Here is a 20378-nt window from a genome sequence, read left to right as displayed (position 1 = left end):
AAAGTCACAAATTCTTTAAAGAAAAAGATAAGAAAACTTGTTTTATGGCTAAAGATTTTGATAATAGTGAAGATGAAATAGTGTACATTGTTGTAAAAGATGAATTTGATGAAGAAGATGATAAGATGGCACTTACCTCTCATGTTAGTAAAAATGACACATGGATCATAGATAGTGGATGTTCACATCATATGATTGGAGACAAAACAAAACTTGAACACTTTGAACACTATGATGGAGGTAGTGTAAGGTTTGGAAACAATGAACCTTGTTGCATAAAAGGGAAAGGCTGAATCTCATTAACCAATGAACTTGTATGTGACAATACCTATTGGGTTAAAGGACTAAAACATAATCTGCTAAGTGTGGCATAGCTAATCAACATTGGATTCAAGGTAGAATTCATGCATGGCAAGGAAAGATTGTTGGATGAAAAAGGAAATCTAATTGGATTAGGCAAACAAACAAGAGGTAACCTATTTTATCTTGATCTTGGTGATTGCTCATATTTTGTTGCTCAAATGGAGGAAAGTTGGTTATGACACAGAAGGCTATGTCATGTAAATTTTGATAATATGGTCAAGATAAGAAAATTAAGAAAATTAAGAGGTGTCCCTAGTTTGAAAAAACTAGATGTTGGATTATGCAAAAATTATTAGATTGGCAAAATGGGAAAGACTAGTTTTAAGAACAAAAACTATCAATCTGAAGATGTCTTGGAAATTGTGCATACTTATTTGTGTGGACCCATTGGAATAGAAAGTTATAGTGGAGAAAAATTCTTTATTATTTTTGTTGATGACTATTCCAAATGATGCTTGTTATGTATCTTAGAGAAAAGTTAGAAGAATTTGAGAAATTCAAATGGTATCTAGCAAGAGCAAAAAAAAAATAGGAAAAAGCTTGAAATGCTTAAGATTAGATAGAGGTGGTGAATTCATCTCCAATGAATTCAATAATTTCTACATTTAAAGAGGAATCAAAAGGCAAGTATCAACCCCTGGTACTCCTAAGAAAAATAGAATAACTCAAAGAAGAAACATATCCATTATGGATTGTGTGAGGACTATTGGTGAGGCCAAATATTGCTTTTATTTCATGATAGTTTTTAAACACTTTGTTGATACTCTATTTTATCTTTGTCAAAACATTTGTGCACCTATGTTTACTGAACCTATGATAAACCTATGGGTAGATACTATGCCATCTTTTTCCAGTATTATATATATTATGTAGTATTTCATATAGTTATCAAAATGTGTGCTCTTATATTTGAATTTAATTTGATAAATGTTTATTTTCAAACATGTCTCTGCATAATAACTAAATTAATTTGATAAATTTTTATTTCAAAAATGTCTCTAAAAAATCACTAACTTGTTAGCAATAAAGCTGAAAGATGATCAAAAGAACTCAAAAGATGAGCACCAACAACATTAAAGGAGAAGAGGATGTTAAGGAGCAACCATGGTGGAGGAAAGTTGCAATTGTTCCAAAAGACATGGCAGTGAGTAAGGAGGAGCTATGAAGACTTATTTTCTTCTCTACATTTATTCCTATGGTGAGTGGATGCTCAGACTTTATTATTCCTACCTCTGACCATTATTCCTTCTTCCTACCTTGAGTTGTTATTTTCCTTCTTTCTCTCCTATGGATTTAAAGCTATGTTATTTAATTTTTTGTTATGAGAATAATTGTTGATCTCCTATATATAGGAATCAACCCAAGTGTGTTAGTTTAGCCAGTTAGAAGAAAGATCAATTTATGAGAACAGACTGTTAAATTTTATAGTGAGTCATGTTTTTATAGTTCTATGTATTATGTAATGAATTTTTGAAATGTAATGAAATAGTTTTTTTCTTCTATCTTGTGTTAGTAGTTTAGTTGAAGCTGACCAAGGGGGCCCACTTGGAAGGTGGATTATATTAGGATACAATACAATTATTTCTAAGCATTCTTAGTAATGTAAGTAGAAGTTGTGAGTTCCTTCCTATAGCATCACACTTCATGAATGTTCTTGCAACATATGTAAGAATAGTTGTAGTGGATAAACTGAGTTGGAATATTTGTTATCATTTCATTGTATTTCTAGTATTCATAGAGTTAAGTGTGTTAGTTTCCTACAATAATAGTGTAAGTCCTTTTTCTTGCATTTTACTTTCCTACAACATAAGCTTAGTGACTCATTAAGAGACCTAGTGCACATACTATGCTAACCATTTCAAGTATACTTCCCTGGGTTGATAAGATTAAATGCACCTCATAGTAGAAAAAATAGTCCTTAGTTTGAATATATTATTCTTAAGCATGGCCCAGAGCATGACTATATTACACCTATTGTGAGGCAGACCATTTTTGGCATTGCTGCTAGGGATGGTGTCAAGCTAGGAGCATTTTTGAGTCATAGTTCTTAGATAAAGTTTTTTAAAGAAATTTCTAGTTTTGAAGCTTCTTTCACCAGTGTGAAAAGTTTAATTGTATGCATCAAAGAGTAAGATGATGAGATGAATATGGCAAATTTCTTCCATAGAAGTCTGTTAATTTGAACGAAGAAATTGAAGAAGAAGAAGTTGAGTTACCTTTTGAAGATGCAAGCTTTTTTCCATAGCATCATCATGAAGAGATGAACCAATAGATACAAGTGGTATTCAACCTTTTACTAAAGTTTTGGCCAATTTTCTTGATAACACTACTCTAAATCCACTACCCAATGTCCCTTTTTAGTAGCAACCTCATAATCTAATACCTCCAGTCATGACACAACCTACTTTTACATTTCCTCTCTCAAGCCTTGTAAATACTAATAATCTTAAGAATATACCTGTAGCTACCTTTCCAAAGTTCTGTGGCCTTGCAACCGAAGATCCTGATACTTTCTTGTTTGAGTTTGATATACTTTGTCATATTTTTTACTACAATGTTGATGCCCATAAGCTTAAATTATTTTTAGCAACATTCAAAGAATCAACTCTATGATGCTTCATGGGCTTAGAAGCACATTGAGTAGGAAGTTGGGATGAAATGCAAACTCTGTTTCTAGATAAGTACAAAGAGTATTGTAAAGCATTTGGTTCAAGAGGAGATGATGTCTTCAAGATATCTTAGAAGGAGGAAGAAACATTGGAAGATTATGTTTCACATTTCTTATATACACTGCAAAAGAAACCTTAGCATGTGTTCTTCAAGGATTCACAAAAGCTAGTCTTTCTAATAGGTGTGAATGATAATTGTCTAGAAGCACTAGACCTAATGGCTGGTGGTGATATATATCAAGCTTCTTGGGAAGTCCTCAAGAAGATCTATTAGAACTATTCAAGGTCAACCATGAAGAAAGGCCAAGGACCTTGTTCCATAGTCACTAAAGAAATCAGTCAAGGCATTTCAAAGCTTGAGATATCTAAACTATTGTCAAATTTCAAACAAGACATCATCAATGATGTCGCTACACATCTTGACAAAATGACTACAAAGAAGAAGTATGCAGAAGCTAAGCTACAAGTAGCTAAATACTACCCTCATTTCTGGAAGAAAATAAAGGATAGCCAATGTAAACTAGTCGCAATTATGGAGAACCAACATCTTCCAATTGAGTACATCAAGATAGATGGAGATGATGATCAAGTAGTCTTTGTTGCTCAATGTTGACCATGGGCCAAACATCAAGGTATGCCTCAGAACCCTTTGCAAAATTCAATTTCATATGGTAATCAATGGAAAAACTATAATCCCCAAGGTCCTCCATAATATCAACCCAATTGGAACAATGCTGGGCAAAACAACCTACAACAATCCCAATGGCCTCAGAATTCCCAAATACCCTAGCCTAACTAAAAAAGTAACCAATGGAAGAACCAATAGAACTACTAGCAAAATCAATAGAACCAATGGAAACCACCCCAAGGGAATTGGTAGTCTATGAACCAATGGAGGGGATCCCAAAAATGGTCTAACCAAAATACTGGTACTTCACAATTACCACCTCTAGTTCAAAAACCTACTCTAATGCCACCACCTACAAATCTTGGACCTCAAAAGTAGACATAATTAGCTACACAACCTCAACCAAACCCAAATAGCCAACAACCACAATAGCCCATGTATAGTGCTGATGCTCAGCAGTATCCTACTTACACTTTGAGTGTTGCAGATATACATCTAAAATTTGGTACAACTTTACTAACACCTAAACCACCTTTTATAACTAAAATATCAGACCCTCCTCCAACATCAAAACTCTCAATTGTTGAAATAATTGACTCAGCCATTGTTACCATGTCAACCCAAGCTCAACCAGTAGTGAAACCTCCTTTTCCAAAAAAGCTTATGCATAAGAAACTTGAACAAATAAAGGAACAACCTTTTGATATTGTTGATCAATTGAAAAAAATGCATGTCCAGATACCCTTGTTTGAAGCTGTTAAGGATGTTCTAGTTTATGGAAAATCCATTAGAGATGCTTGCTTGAAGAAGCCTAGAAGGAAGAAAAATGTCCCCACCATAGTCCATGTTGTGGGATAACTAGCTGACATCATGTTAGGAAAATTGATCACATAAAAATATTCTGATCCAAGAAGTCTAATAGTGAATGTCAGTATAAATGGTTAGTTTGTTAAAAATGCTTTAATAGATCTTAGACCTGCTATAAATGTTATGACCAAGGATACTATGAAGAATTTGAAAATAGAAGGACTAAGGGCTACACCAACTATTCTACAAGTTGTTGATAGTTCTACTATCACCCTTGATGGGATGATAGAAAACATAGTTGTAACATTAGATTCTCTAGAATATCTTGTAGGCTTCATGATTTTATCCCCCAAAGTTAATCTATCTAGTTACCTTGTCATCCTAGGTTGACCATGGTTAGCCATAGTTGATGCAAATATAAGTTGTAGATCAGGGAATATGACCATCTCAAATGGCCAAGCAACAAAGAAAATTGATTTATATCCTCTAGCCCAACAATTACTAGATTTATCACATTTTTTTGGCTAGATTTAGGGGATGAAGAAGAAGAGTTAAATTCTATAGTACAACTTATGATGTTGCATAAAAAATCTTTTCTTAAACTATAAGAGGATGATTTAGTACTTTAGAGTATCCTCACTAACAATTGTGTGGTAAAAAAAGATGTATTTGAAAGTTCTGTGTTGGAATTAATCACATATGAAGAATGTGATAAGAATTGTACTTTGCTCAAAGAACCTGATATTCTTTATCCACTTTTACTGTGTGAATTAGAAGCAAATCTAATCTCTGAAGCTACTATGATAGAGTCCACCACTACTGTTGAACTGACCAAAGGTCATAATCTTCATGTTAATCCCAAATTAACATCCACACAGATGGAAAAATTAGAAGAATTGCTTCAAAGACATGAAAAGGCCTTTGCATGGGACTATAGTGATATGAAAGGGTTGATTCCTACACTATGCACCCATAGGATATATATTAATGAAGGTTTTTTACCACTCTGTCAGCCCCAGAGAAGGATAAATCCAAGCCTTAGAGAAATAGTTAAAATTGAATTGAAAAAATTGTTTGATGTTGGTTTTATTTATCCTATATCTGATAGTAGATGGGTGTCACCCCTAGTCATAGTGCCTAAAAAAGGAGGAAAATGGAGAATTTGTGTAGATTATAGAGAATTGAACAAGGCCACCAAACACTTTCCTTTACCATTTATAGACCAAGTTTTGGACACTTTATCTAGAAAGAAGTATTTTTCTTTTCTAGATGGGTATAGTGGTTATAAGCAAATTAGTATTACTCCTATAGATCAAGACAAAATCAAATTTACATGTCCACGAGGTACTTTTGCATACTCTATTTTACCATTTGGTCTATGTAATGCCCCTGCAACATTCCAACGAGTAGTTATTAGCATCTTTGTTGATATATCACATGATTGTATGAAAATATACATGGATGACTTCACAACATTTGGAGTCACTTTTGAGGAAGCAATGGTGAATCTTGCAAAGGTTTTGGTAAGGTGTCAAGAACATAATTTGGCATTTAACACTGAAAAGTGTTTCATGCTCATGCAGGAAGGCATGGTACTTGGTCATTTCATATCAGCTATAGGAATACGAGTGGATCCATCTAAGATAGAGGTAATTCAAACATTGCCCATACCTACAAAATCAAAAGATGTAAGATCTTTTCTACGTTATGCAATATATTACAAATGTTTTATAAAAGATTTCAGCAAAATAGCTAGTCCCTTGTATAAGTTACTCACAAAAGAAGCTAAATTTAGTTGGACATTTGAATGTGATGAAGCCTTCCTACAACTTAAGAAACTTCTAACTACAACCCCAATTTTACAAGGCCCTAATTAGAATATATCTATATATATATATGTCTCTGATTATTCCATAGGTGCAGTCCTAGCATAGCAATCCTGAAATCTCAAAAATGCAATCTATTATATCAACAAGAGCCTTCATGGACCAGAATTAAACTACACAGTGACAAAAAAAGAATTGCTAGTAGTAGTTTATTCCCTGAACAAATTTTGACATTACATAATTGGCTATTCCATAATTGTTCATACTGATCATGTAGCAATTAAATATCTCATGAATAAACCTACTATAACTAGAAGATTAGTAAGATGGTTACTATTGTTGCAAGAATTTGATATAACTATTGTTGATAGGCTTGGAAAAGCCAATGTTGTAGCTGATCATTTATCAAGAATCCATTATGATGATACTAACACTACTTTGGTAGATGATGCATTTTTAGATGAGCATTTATTTCATATTGCTGTACAAACTCCATGGTATGCAAACATTGCTAACTAAATTGTAGCCAATAAAATACTAGAACATTTTTCTTACAAGAAAAAGAAGTTGGTTGTAGAGAAAAGGTTCCATTTCTCCTGGATAGATAATCTCTTGTTTTACACTGGACCTGATCAAGTTATGAGAAGCTATGTGAGAGAGAATAAGAGATATGATATTCTATATGCGTGTCATAATGAACCATGCAGAGGACACTTTGCAACAAAAGAACAACTGTGAAAACCTTGACAACTGGTTGTTATTGGCCTGCACTTCAGAAAGATGCATCCAACTATACAAGGAAGTGCGAAAAGTGTCAAAGGATGGGCTGACCAACAAGAATAGATGAAATGCCTCTTAATCCTTAGATGGTATTAAGACCATTTGAAAAATGGAGCATGGACTTCATTGGTCCAATTGACCTCCATCTAATGGGAAATCCTATATTCTTGTGTGCACTGATTACCTAACAAAATGGGTTGAAGTCAAGGCCATGAAGCATGCTCATGATGAAAAAGTTGTTGAATTTATATATGACAAAATTTTTACTTGCTATGGTGTACCCAAAGAGCTAGTCACTAACCAAGGTGCACAATCTACCTCTAATTTGATCTCAAAGTTGATGAAATAGTATAACATTAGGCATTGGAAATCCAATCCTTATCACCCTCAAGCTAATGGATAAGCAAAGGTCACAAACTATGAACTGGAGAACATCCCAACAAAAATTGTTCATCTACATCGTAGGAATTGGACCAATAGATTACAAGAAGTTGTTTGGGCTTATAGAACAACTTGGAAGACTACTATAGGATTTACACCATTTGAGCTCTTATATGGAAAGGTCACAATGCTTCCAATTAAATTTGAACATAAAACTCTAAGAATAGCATTGACATTGGATATTGAACTTCCTGTAGCACAAAGAGAACGTCTTCTACATCTAAATTCTTTGGATGAAATGTGCAAAGCTACTTTAGAACACACTGAACTGATATAAAAACAAAGAAAATAATGGCATGAATCTCATGTTATCAGTAAACAATTTCAAGTTGGTGACTGGGCACTCCTATATGATTCTAGATTTACAGATATGCTAGGAAAGCTATAGACAAGATGGTTGGGACCATATTAAATTAGTCATGTCTTTGATAATGGAGCTATTCAATTAACTACCATTGATCCAGTACTTTTCAAATTATTATTCAATGGTCACAAAATCAAATTATATAAATGGTCCAAATAAAAGAGGACTTCTTGCAGTAGTTTCAATGGCTAGATTCAAATACACATCAGGTAACTCTTTCTATAGCTAGAGGTATCAACCTTCCAACTACTACTCTTTGACATAAATTCCTTTATGCATGTTCATAGTAAAAAAAATATGTCCACATAAAGTTCACTTTTTCATTCACTTTCTCACTCCATCTCATCTCTTTACCTTCCACCCATCCACCTCATCTCATTTCTTTGTCTTCTATACACCTACTTTCCATGTCATCAATTTCTCATGTTTTTAGTAAACCCTGTGAGATGCTGACAGATGCTATCAATACTGATATCACTTCTACCACTTTTCAAATTATTACTCAATGGTCACAAACTCAAATTATATAAATGGCCCAAATAAAAGAGGACTTCTTGCAGTAGTTTCAACGGCCAGATTCAAATACACATCAGGTAACTCTTTCTATAGCTAGAGGTATCAACCTTCCAACTACTACTCTTTGACATAAATTCCTTTATGCATGTTCATAGTAAAAAAATTATGTCCACATAAAGTTCACTTTTTCATTCACTTTCTCACTCCATCTCATCTCTTTACCTTCTACCCATCCACCTCATCTCATTTCTTTGTCTTCTATACACCTACTTTCCATGTCATCAATTTCTCATGTTTTTCAGTAAACCTTGTGAGATGCTGACAGATGCTATCAATACTGATATCACTTCTACCACTTTCTTTTAGATATGTGTGATGATCAATTGATAGGTATAACATTTTTAAATTATTATTCACTTATAGTTTATAGATTTCATTAATAATATTTAACACTACATAGTTTATATGATGGCAACGTTATGTGAATCCCTTACTTGTACTAGGTCTGACAAGTGTGGACACTTGTCCATATTTAGTAGGGGGTAGGGAAGGTCATTAATATCCAATGGCATTTCTATTTATCCATAAAGATTTTTCCAAATCTTCATATTTCCTTCATTGATGGAATTTAATTGTCATAAGTACACAAGTGAGGTGTCATACCCCTTATTTTTGAATGATTTTTTTGGGTCAAGTTGTGATGTGACTTGTGTTTTAATTTTATTTGATCTAAACCCCATTTTTTGATGATTCTCACACATATTCATGATTTACCTTCATTTAAGCCATATTATTGTGCATAACAACTTGTTATGACATCAATTGCCTATTAAAACAAAGAAATGTGAGTTGAGTCTATAAAATAATGAAGCAGCTTGAATTTAAAAGGGGGAAAATAGAGAAAATAGAGAAAGTGTTAAAAAAATGGGTGGCCAGTTGTAGAGGAGAGAACTAGTGGAACATATTGTGTTTCTCTTAGACGTAGAAGCTGTAAGAAGGTTTAATGCATGCATATGGCTAGGGTATTTCTTGAGTTTGATTGCATATGATGAAGAGGTACTCACAGAATTCACAAGGACATTTGATGAAGGTGAAGTTTCCATTTGGGGTTTTAAAGTGATTGCAATAGAGGAACGCATTACTGAAGTAAGTAGGTTGCCTGTAGTTGGAGAACATTATCCCAACACATGATGTGAGGTTAGCAAGAGCTCATTTCACTAGACTGACTGATCCTCAAATGGACATTACAAAATAAGGTTGCAAGAGAATGTCACTACCTCTACCATACAATGAATTAGCCATGCATATTATCAGGTACTTTACCTGTGAAGGTAGATTCCCATACTTGCATGCACATCATTTTAAATTACTTAGTTGTATAAGGCATAATATTTCAATAAGCATTTCAAATTTCTTGTATAATAAGCTTTGTATTAGTGTAGAAGAAACTCGAAAAGGAAAAGATAATTCGGTTACCCATCATGCCCTAATTAAGTTATTGATAGAGAGGTTTCTTAGGGATGAGTCTTCCATGACATGGGATGAATTTGTGAAAGCCAAAACTCTACAACCCCAAGCTGCCCCTAGTAAATAGCCTAGTGAGGAAAATGTCTCCACCAATGAGCCTACTAAACAAAATACCCAAGAGGCTCAAGTTGAAAATACCCAAGATAATGTGCAAGAAACTATCCCTATTCAAGAGATTGTGCCTTCACCTATGCAAGAAGCCCCAAAACCTACTTCTAGCAAAGCAAAGAGGAAATGAAAACTACAAGAAGAAATCTCTATTCAAGAAAAGGAAGAGCCAAACCCTACAATTGTGAGGCAAAAGAGAACAAAGAAAAGTCTTGTAGCAACTACTCCTGTAGTAGAGACACCTAAAGAGAAAGGTAGGCAAAAGACTATGATACAAGAAGAAACCCCTATAAGGAGAAGCCCTAAGATGAGAGGGAAAGTTTCTAAAGATTCTACTTTGTCCAAAACATCTACTAAGGAATCCCCTATGCAAATTGTCTCTAGTCACTCTCCTCCCCATCCTAAGATTACTAGCATTCTTGAAAATCCTAATGAGGAATGTAGGGATGAAATCAAAGAAAATATAGATGATACCCTAGTAGACCAACTAGATACTTCAAGTTGTAGGGATGAAATAGTTTCTGAGAAAGTTGATCCAAACACTGCTTTAGTTCCCCATAAATCAACATGGATTACTAGTTTTGTAGAACATTTATGAAAACCACAAAGAAAGAGGAAAATAAATCATGAAGAAGACAATAGTTCTATCACATTGTAGAAGCTCCTTTTTTAGTTGTACAGACAACATCTATTTGTAGAGGCCTTGTGGGAAGAAGAGAGGAAAAAGATGAATAAAATCATAGCATCTCAAGGTGAAGAAATTTCAGATTTAAAGGAACAATTAGCAAGTCAAAAGCAATGAATTGATCATGCCCTCAAGTTGGCTGATCATGCACTTTCTTGTAGACCACTACCAAGAGTTTATGCTCTCTATTTGAAAGAACAATTTCTTTTATTTTATTTAGTGTTAACTCTTAATAATATTAATGCAGAGTTCAAATCAACATTAGAATTTTATGGACAATATTAGACTCTGCCACCATGGTAGCATAATTTACTTTTTGAATTATATGTTCATAATTTTATTATCCTTTTAGAGACTCAATGGAATCCCTTTCTCTACATAGGGGACATACATTTGAGATCTCTCATGTCCTAGGTGTCCAATGAAGCAAACTATGATAGGTAGCTGAATAATTATAGGGATGAGGAAAAGATAGAACCCTTGCCTTTAAGAGCAGAGAGTAGCAAGCCAAATGAAGTTCTCAAGGAATGGTTCACATTATCTTATGGAAAGAAGAATCTAAAAGTAAGGGATACAATCTTTGCTTCCCAAGCTAAGGTTTATGTTGATTATGAGAATTTTCCCTACATTGCTTTCCAGAGAGCTATGACTGATGCTAGGAGTAGATGGGCCAAATTTCCTGAATCGCTTAAAAAGTTAGAGCCACATAGTCTGATCAACTTGGAGGAAACACTTCATAGGGTTCCAAAATATTTAGAGTTAGGGAAACAAACTAGACCAAAATTGTGGTGTCCCTTAACCATGTAGCCTCCAATGCTCTTGTGGCCAATATATGACATTAATACCAATAGACTTGACAAGCTACAAGAAGATCAAAGAAGGGAAGTGTGGGAGAGAACAAGAGGATTTTACTATACCTTCAAGAGCAATAGGAAATGAAGGACTAATATTGGAGAGTTCAAGTCATTAACAAGAAAGTGCAATGCTTAAGGACAAGCATTAGTTTAGCAGGGGGTAGATGATGAGGCCAAATATTGCTTTTATTTCATGATAGTTTTTAAACACTTTGTTGATACTCTATTTTATCTTTGTCAAAACATTTGTGGACCTATGTTTACCAAACCTATGATAAACCTATGGATAGATACTATGCCATCTTTTGCTAGTATTATATATATTATGCAGTATTTCATATAGTTATCAAAATGTGTGCTCTTATATTTGAATTTAATTTGATAAATTTTTATTTGCAAATATGTGTCTGCATAATAACTAACCTATTAGTAATAAGAAAAAAGATGATTGGAAGAATTCAAAAGATGAGTGCCAACAACATTCAAGGAGAAGAGAATGCTTAGGAGCAGCCACAGTGGAGGAAAGTTGTAATAGTTCCAAAAGACATGGCAGCGAGTAAGGAGGAGCTATGAAGACTTATTGCCTTCTCTACATATATTCCTATAGTGAGTGAATGCTTAAACTTTATTATTCCCACCTTAAGTCATTATTCCTTCTTCCCACCTTGAGTTTTTATTTTCCTTCTTTCTCTCCTATGGATTTAAAGCTAGGTTATTTACTTTTCTGTTATGAGAATAAGTGTTGATCTCCTATATATAGGAATTGACCCAAGTGTGTTAGTTTAGCTAGTTAGAAGAAAGAGTTTATGAGAATAGACTATTAACTTTTATATTGAGTCATGTTTTAACAGTTCTATGTATTATGTAATGAATTTTTGAAATGTACTGAAATAGTTTTTGGCTTCTATCTTGTGTTAGTAATTTAGTTGAAGCTAACCAAGGGGGCCCACTTGGAAGGTGGATTAGATTAGGATAGAATTGATTTATTTCCAAGAATTCTTAGTATTGTAGGTAGAAGTTGTGAGTTCCTTCCTGTAGCATCGCACTTCGTGAATGTTCCTACAACATATGTGAGAATAGTTGTAGTGGGTAAACTGAGTTGGAATATTTTTTATCCTTTCACTGTATTTCCAATATTCATAGAGTTAAGTGTGTTAATTTCTTGTAGTAATAGCGTAAGTCCTTTTTCTTTCATTTTACTTCCCTATAGCATAAGCTTAGTGACTCATTAAGAGACCTAGTGCACATACTGTGCCGACCATTTCAAGTATACTTCCCTAGGCTGATAAGATTAAATGCACCTCATAGTGAAAAAAATAGTCCTTAGTTTGAATATATTTTTCCTCAGCATAGCCTAGAGCATTACTATGATACACCTATTATGAGGCAAACCAACTCTAATCATTAAAAATAATGTTGCTATCAAATATTGGAAGGAAGCCATCAACACTATAGTTCATACGTTGAACTGAGTACAGTTGAAGAAGGACTCACATAAAACTCCCTATGAGTTATGGTATGGCTATAAATGCAATGTAAGTTATGTGAAAGTATTTGGTAGTAAGTGTTATATCTTGAAAGAGTCTAGAAAAGGAAAGTTTGATGTAAAAGGTGATGAAGGTATATTCCTAGGATATTCTTGCAGAAGTAAGACATACAAATGTTTGAATTTGTCTACTCATAAAATCATAGAAAGTGCACATGTGAGAATTGATGAATTTGTAGAAAATATTGAAGAAGAAAACAAAAGGGAACCAAAAGATTACAAAAAATTTGTCTACTTCAAACCTGATACATTGCCATGCACATCTAACAATAAGGAGACTTCACCTCCCAAGTCTTCCATAACTATCGAGTTGCAAGAAGCAAAAATTGAGTCACAAGGACCTAAGTCACATTCTAAAGCTACCAAGCCAATGTCTACTGAGTTTGAGTGATCCAAGCCTAAAGTTGAAATTCAAAATGAAGACAATGCAATTCATTCAAAAGGCAAAGAACTTGTATTGGCCAAATATGTTAGAAGGCATCATGCACCTAATTAGATTATTGGAGATAAATCAAAAGGTACTACGACAAGAAGAAAATTGAAAGGTACACATTTACTTGATAATTTTGAACCTAGAAGTGTTAAGGATGCTATAGAAAATAAAATTTGGATTGAGGCAATGAATGAAGAAATAGAATAGATAGAAAAGAACAAAACTTGGACTCTTATTCCTAGGTCTAAAGATAAAAATGTGATTGGAACAAAATGGGTATTCAAAAATAAGCTCAATGAAGATGGACAAGTATTAAGAAACAAAGCTAGACTAGTGTGTAAAGGGTATTCTCAAGAAGAAGGAATTGATTATGGTGAAACTTTTGCTCCTATTAAAAGATTAGAGGGTGTTAGGACCCTACTTGCATATATATCTCATAAAGGATTCAAAGTATATCAAATGGATGTTAAATCTACATTCTTGAATGAAAATCTTGATGAAGAAGTCTACATTGAATAGCTAGAAGGTTTTGTTGATCTTGACAAAAGGGACATGGTCTGTAAATTACACAAAGCACTATATGGTCTCAAACAAGCTCATAGAGCCTGGTATGAAAGACTACATAACTACTTGATACATATTGGTCTTTAGAGAACAAATGATAATAGTAGTTTGTACATCAAGGAAGGACCAAATAAAAAAATTGTGTTGGTAGAGATATTTGTGGATGACACTCTATTTATAGGAAATGATGATCTATGCAAAGTATTTTAAGAACAAATGAACAAAGAGTTTGAGATGTCCATGTTTGGTGAAATAAATTTTTTTGTTGGATTGTAGATACATCAGAAAAAAGATGGTATCTATATCACCCAATCCAAGAATGTAAAAGAGATACTCAAGAAGTTTGATATGGAATATTCAAAACCAGTTGGTACCCCATGTGTACTTGACTCAAGCTTACCAAAGATGATGATTCCAAAGAAGTAGATTAGACCTTATACAAATCAATAATTGGAAAATTATAGTACATAGTTCACACAAGGCTTGATATTGCCTTAGCAGTTGGGATAGTGGCAAGATTCTTAGCTAAACCTAGAGAAAATCACGTGATGGCAATAAAAAAGAATCTTGAGATATTTGAAAGGTACTAAGGACTATGGCTTATGGTACAAACTTGGAGGAAACCTAGACCTAAAGGTATTCACTATTGCTAATTGGGCATGAAATCTTGATGATAGAAAAAGCACAAGTGGTGGAGCTTTCTTTCTTGAAAAAAGGTTGGTATCTTGGACAAGTAAGAAGCAAAAATGCACATCCCAATCCATAGCAGAAGCAGAGCATGTAGCAGCAACAATGAATTGTTCTAATATTGTTTGGTTCAAACAATTACTGGAAGGAATGAAGGTTGAAATCAAAGAGTTAGTAGTCATGTATTGTGATAACAACAACAAAATTAGCATATAAAATAACCCAATAATGCATTCCAAAACAAAGCACATTGTTATAAAATATCACTTTTTTAGAGAACCAGTGTAGGAAAAAGAAATCAGATTGGAATATGTCCATGAAAAAGAACAAATTGTAGACATACTCACCAAGCCATTACCTAACGATGCATTCTTGTATCTATGAGGTAAGCTAGGGATCATTCCCCTATCTGAAGCTCACTAAATAAAGTTTAGTGATACATCAACAAGAACCAAGTTAAAGATCAATCAGTTGATGCAACATAATCAAGCGAATATTGCATATGAATCAGTACTCAAGGTACATTGATACAAATTTGGCATGTGTTGTCTTTGGAATATGTTGTCAAAGAGGGAGAAGTTTACTGTCATATCTATATCTTTCTAAAATTTTGTAGAGGGAGAAGTTTGAAAAGAAGTTACGCAAAGGGAGAATACAACATAAAGAAGAAGCTCTTGTGTAAAATCAAAGAGGTAGAAATTTTTTGTCAAAAGGAATCTTGTTTTCAAAATTTCATTATGCTATGACATGTTGTGTTTCCATCAATGCCAAAGAGGGAAATTATTGGATATAATTAATTAATTGTGTGTTGTCTTTGATGTTACACAAATATCATATCAGTTGTTAGTTAGTGCTTACTGAGCTCACTTGGTTAGTGAACATATTTTTCTTTGTCTACTAAGCATTTATAGGTTTACTCTGAATAGATGATAGAGTCTACTAAAGCTCACTCGAGCATCAAAGGAATGGAGCTAGAAAAGAGTGTTAACTGAGCTCACTTAGTTAATGAAGGGAAAGTTGGACAGAGTTAGTATTCATCAAGTTCAATCAGTTGCCAAAGGATTTCTGCAAGTCCACAGTGTTAACCAAGCTTCTGTTGGTTAACACAAAAAATCATTTCAAAGTTTGTTTCTACTAAGTAGGGTTGGCTTAAAAAGGATTTTTCTTGTTTTGGCATATGAAGCTTAATTACTTTACGTATTGATTCTAGCCGACTATGGTGATGAATATTGGTTATTGTAATTTGAGTTTGGGCTAACTTGATAATTTGGAAGGTATAAATAAAAGGTCAAATTGAGATTTCTAGTGTGTGTGCAAGTGTATTGATTGAATTGAAAAGAAAAGAGAGGAGGAAAAATTGAAGGATAAGCAGGTATCCTTGTGGAGCAAAAAAAAAATATTTGATTAAGAAGGATCAAGTTTAAGGAGAAAAGAGATTTAGATTTAGCAATTCAGTTGCATCACAATCAAGTCATTTCATTGTTACTCTCTAACCATTGTAGTAGTGACCTAAAATCTCTTAAAAGAGTTGGTTTAATAGCTAGTTCTAGATCCTCTAACAAGGTGACAATTCCATTGAATTGTTTTTAAGACCTCTTACAAGGCCACTCCTAGTAGGGTGATTAAATCCCCTAATAGGATCACACCTAGCAATGTGTTTTATAACCTTTAACATTGTTGGCTCCTAATAGGGCTCACTTCAGAAGAGTGAAAAATAGTAACTAGTTACATTGGTGGTTTTTACCAAATTGGGTTTCCATGTTAAATCTTGGTGTCTCATGTGTTCATGTTATTTCTCTTATGCTTACAAGTTAATTACTGTAAAATTTTTTAAGATCTACTAAAAGTAAATCACATTGCATTTATCGAGTTGCAACATTTTTTGTGTGTTTACTGAGTAATAGTAGCAATCAGTTTTCTCAATCTAAATTTTATTGTTGACATCTAAGGGATCTGGGATTTATTCTAGTAGTAACTAATTCACCCCCCCTCTTAGTTACTCCTATATTTCCAATAGTAAGGGCTTGAAAGGATACAAAAGGTTGATTGGATGGGGATGGTGAATAGTCTCTAATAATATATTTTATTTTTTGACTCCTTCGTGTAAGATCAGGGGAAAAATTTAATTTTTGCACTACTTCAAAATATTGATCTATCAATCCTTCAATATATTTTAGCCCTATTGTACTTTGGTTTTGCTAGGTTTTAATGTCTAAATATCTTCAAAATGGTTTAATTCCTTACCAAATATTGTGCTATCCTATCTACAATTGTTCATTCTTGAGCAATGGGGACACCTCTTAATCTCTCAACCCATTCTTCTTTACCTTGGAAGAATCTCAAAATTTGCTAGTATAGATGGTTACCAATTTGTAGGTTCTAGGTGACCATATTCAAATCAAACGCAATATGTTCTTGGGTGTCATGGAAGCCTAGATTGGGTTACAACACATGGAAAATATCATTATGTGGTAGAACCATATTTTATCATTTCCCAAATATAGATTACTATCAAATCACTAGGTCATTCAATGTTTGACTCCTTAGTAGAGTCACCAAAAATCTATTGGTAAATACATTTGTCTTCCACTAGTAAAATTTGACTTATTTTTCAACAAGAATTGGTCAAATTTTTGACTTATGTTAATCTAATTCTCAACTAATTGGTTTGTCGCTATTTTTGTTGTCAAAATTTTGACCAAATCTTGTAGGTTTTAGAAGTGTGATGATTATTTGCTCAAAATTGAACTCTTTTGTCATTGCATCCTAGAGGATGCATTGGTCAAAATTGTGACCAAGATTGGTTGAAAGTTCCACTAGTGTTGGTCAATGCATTGGTCAACATGTCAACAAATCTTTGGTAAAAATTATGACCAAGATTGGTCAAAATTGCAACTAGTGTTGGTTGATGCATTGGTCAAAATGTCAACAAATCTTTAGTCAAAATTGTGACCAAGATTGGTCAAAATTGCCACTAGTGTTGGTCGATGCATTGGTCGAAATGTCAAAAAATATTTGGTCAAAATTTCCATCAATATTTCTCAAAAGTTCTACCAAAGTTAGTTAAAATTTTGACCAACTTGTGTTGTTTTAATTTTTTAACTAACTGTAGCAACTTTGTGAACATTAGAAAATGGACTGCCTCACACCCTCATAGCAGTTAGGGCCTAACTACTATTTAACTATGTGAGGCTATGAGACAATTATCTTTGCCTTATCGCTACTTCACAACTGCCAGACATGAAATTCCTTAATGTCATGCAAAACTATGATCATTTTTTTGATGGCTGTTAACCCTAATTTTGTGGCCTCATGACTAAACACTATAAGTATAGGTAAATACATGCAAAGCTAAAAAGGCTATTAAATATTTCATATTTCTTTGTTTGTAACTTCATGACCTAAAAATTATCTCAAAGCCCCTTAACCACAACATTACAATAACTTCCTAAAGCCAACTGTTATATGCCATCATAGTTTTGTGACTTCATTTCTTCATTGACCCTTGGTTAACCTTGATCACTTGTGATGGTGTAAAATGGACTTTTACATCATCATAACTTAAACTCTGAAGCTCTTTTCGATGGAATGTATTGATTAAAACCAATCGGCATCTATCAAAGGGAAAATCCTTTGAAAACTAATTGCCTTAGCTACCAACTAACCCTTGTAATGATGTGATTGACTAGATGTTAGCCTAAATGGTTTTGAAGCCACGCTAATGGTCATGTTGACTATGTCTCACTTTCACAGCTTCCCTCATGGTTAAGACACAAAGTGGAGTGACTAGGAGATGAAGGGGATTTTTGCATCACCACAACTTGAAACCCTTCATTTAGTGTGAAGGAAAATAGACTTAGGGATAAGAAAGACTAGACATTGAATGAGTAGAATATATCAAAGGTAAACTAGAAAAAATATGATTAAATCCACACACAAAACAATATATGTAATTATCTTTATAAAAGTATTATATAGACTAAAAAAGAAGTTTGACTCTCATCTTCCATACATCAAAAACAAGTTATGTAGAAAATATATATTTTTAAAATGTTTTTTTTAACAAAGAACAAAAAAAGACAACCCATTGCACCACATACCTTTTCTTCAATAACTTCCAATCACTCCTCCCTTTGGATCCCACCTATTAGCTCCCCAATTTGTGAAGTAGTGCACATAAGCTTAACTCCTGACCAAAAGATGTTGACTAGAATCATAAGCTTAGACATATGTAGTCTAAAAGACAAAATAAATAAAAATTCCTAATTAATGAAAATGGTTAATGAGTATTGGAAGTAGAAGTTTTTTCTCTCCTATCATTCAAATTCATGTAGTCTATTGGCATAATGACCTTATTCATGAGTTCTTGAATTGCAAACATGCATCTTAGATGTTCATGATATCTAAATTAAGGAAACACAACCTATATGTTTGTAACACCTAAATAGGAGGGAAAAATCCTAATTGAACAAGAATTATGTCTATGGGAACTACAAATATAATTAGCAACACAAAATCTTGGAAGAATATTTCTTTCTCTATACCACTATGGTCCATCCATGTGATGTAAAAATCTAATACTATCTCTGCAGCAACTTCCTAGTGAATGTGTACTTCAAATGGATACTATTAACTCATTTATTCAATATTTAGAAATATATATCAAAACTTATTATATGCTCACCAATAATTAAAGATCAACATCTTTTGAAATCTTAGAATAATTTGCAGATCCGTAGCCTCAAATCCCTAGCTACTACTTCCCCTAAAATAAATGGAAAATCCCAAGTGTTATTTAAAGAATGATTATATCAGCATAAAAGAGAGAATGTAAAATTTAATATTGATATTTATAAATTTGTACTGTATTGTATTCATAAATTTGTATTGATATTCAATAGATGATTCTACAACTTAAATTGATGTATTGTATTCATAGATGCCTAGAGCCAAGTATACCTGTCACAAAAAATGGTGAGCATTAAAGAAAGTTGGTATACATATGAATTAATGTGCATAAATATAGTTAACAAACATTTATAAAAAGGTACCTAATCAAGGTTGATTTTTGTTGCAGTTCTTGATAGGGGAGAAGTAACATGATCTAAATAAGCAATAAGACTAAGCATTGCAACTTTCTTTACAAATCTTCCAAGATCGCTATTTGTGAATCCAACAAATCTTCTCATGGCTCCTTGTATTATTTAGATGCAAAATTTAGCTAGTTATATGAAATTATTTTCTGTATATGTATATGTATATGTATATATAGATTGAATTGAAGGTGATTTTAGAGGTTACTAATTGCAAGGAGATTTGATAGAAGGTACAATGGTCATCATGGAAAAAAATATGGATGCAAGGTGCATTCAAATGTCATCCATATTCAAAATGTTGGCCTAGTTTTTCACATTTTGAAAATTTTGCCAAATTATGGTGAAAATCTAGTTATCCACTTGAAATTAGGGATTGTGTGTCTTTTTTTTGGTTATGCCATAGAAAAAATACCTAAAATTTTGTTACCCTAATACCTTTTTTCCTAGATTCCTAAAAGTGGGTTTACATTGCTCACATTTTTAA

Source organism: Cupressus sempervirens, chromosome 8, assembly GCF_028749045.1.
Source record: "Cupressus sempervirens isolate cs-2001-9-10 chromosome 8, ASM2874904v1, whole genome shotgun sequence".
In the NCBI taxonomy this organism is placed as follows: Eukaryota; Viridiplantae; Streptophyta; class Pinopsida; order Cupressales; family Cupressaceae; genus Cupressus; species Cupressus sempervirens.
Note: the sequence above shows the minus strand (reverse complement) of the source record.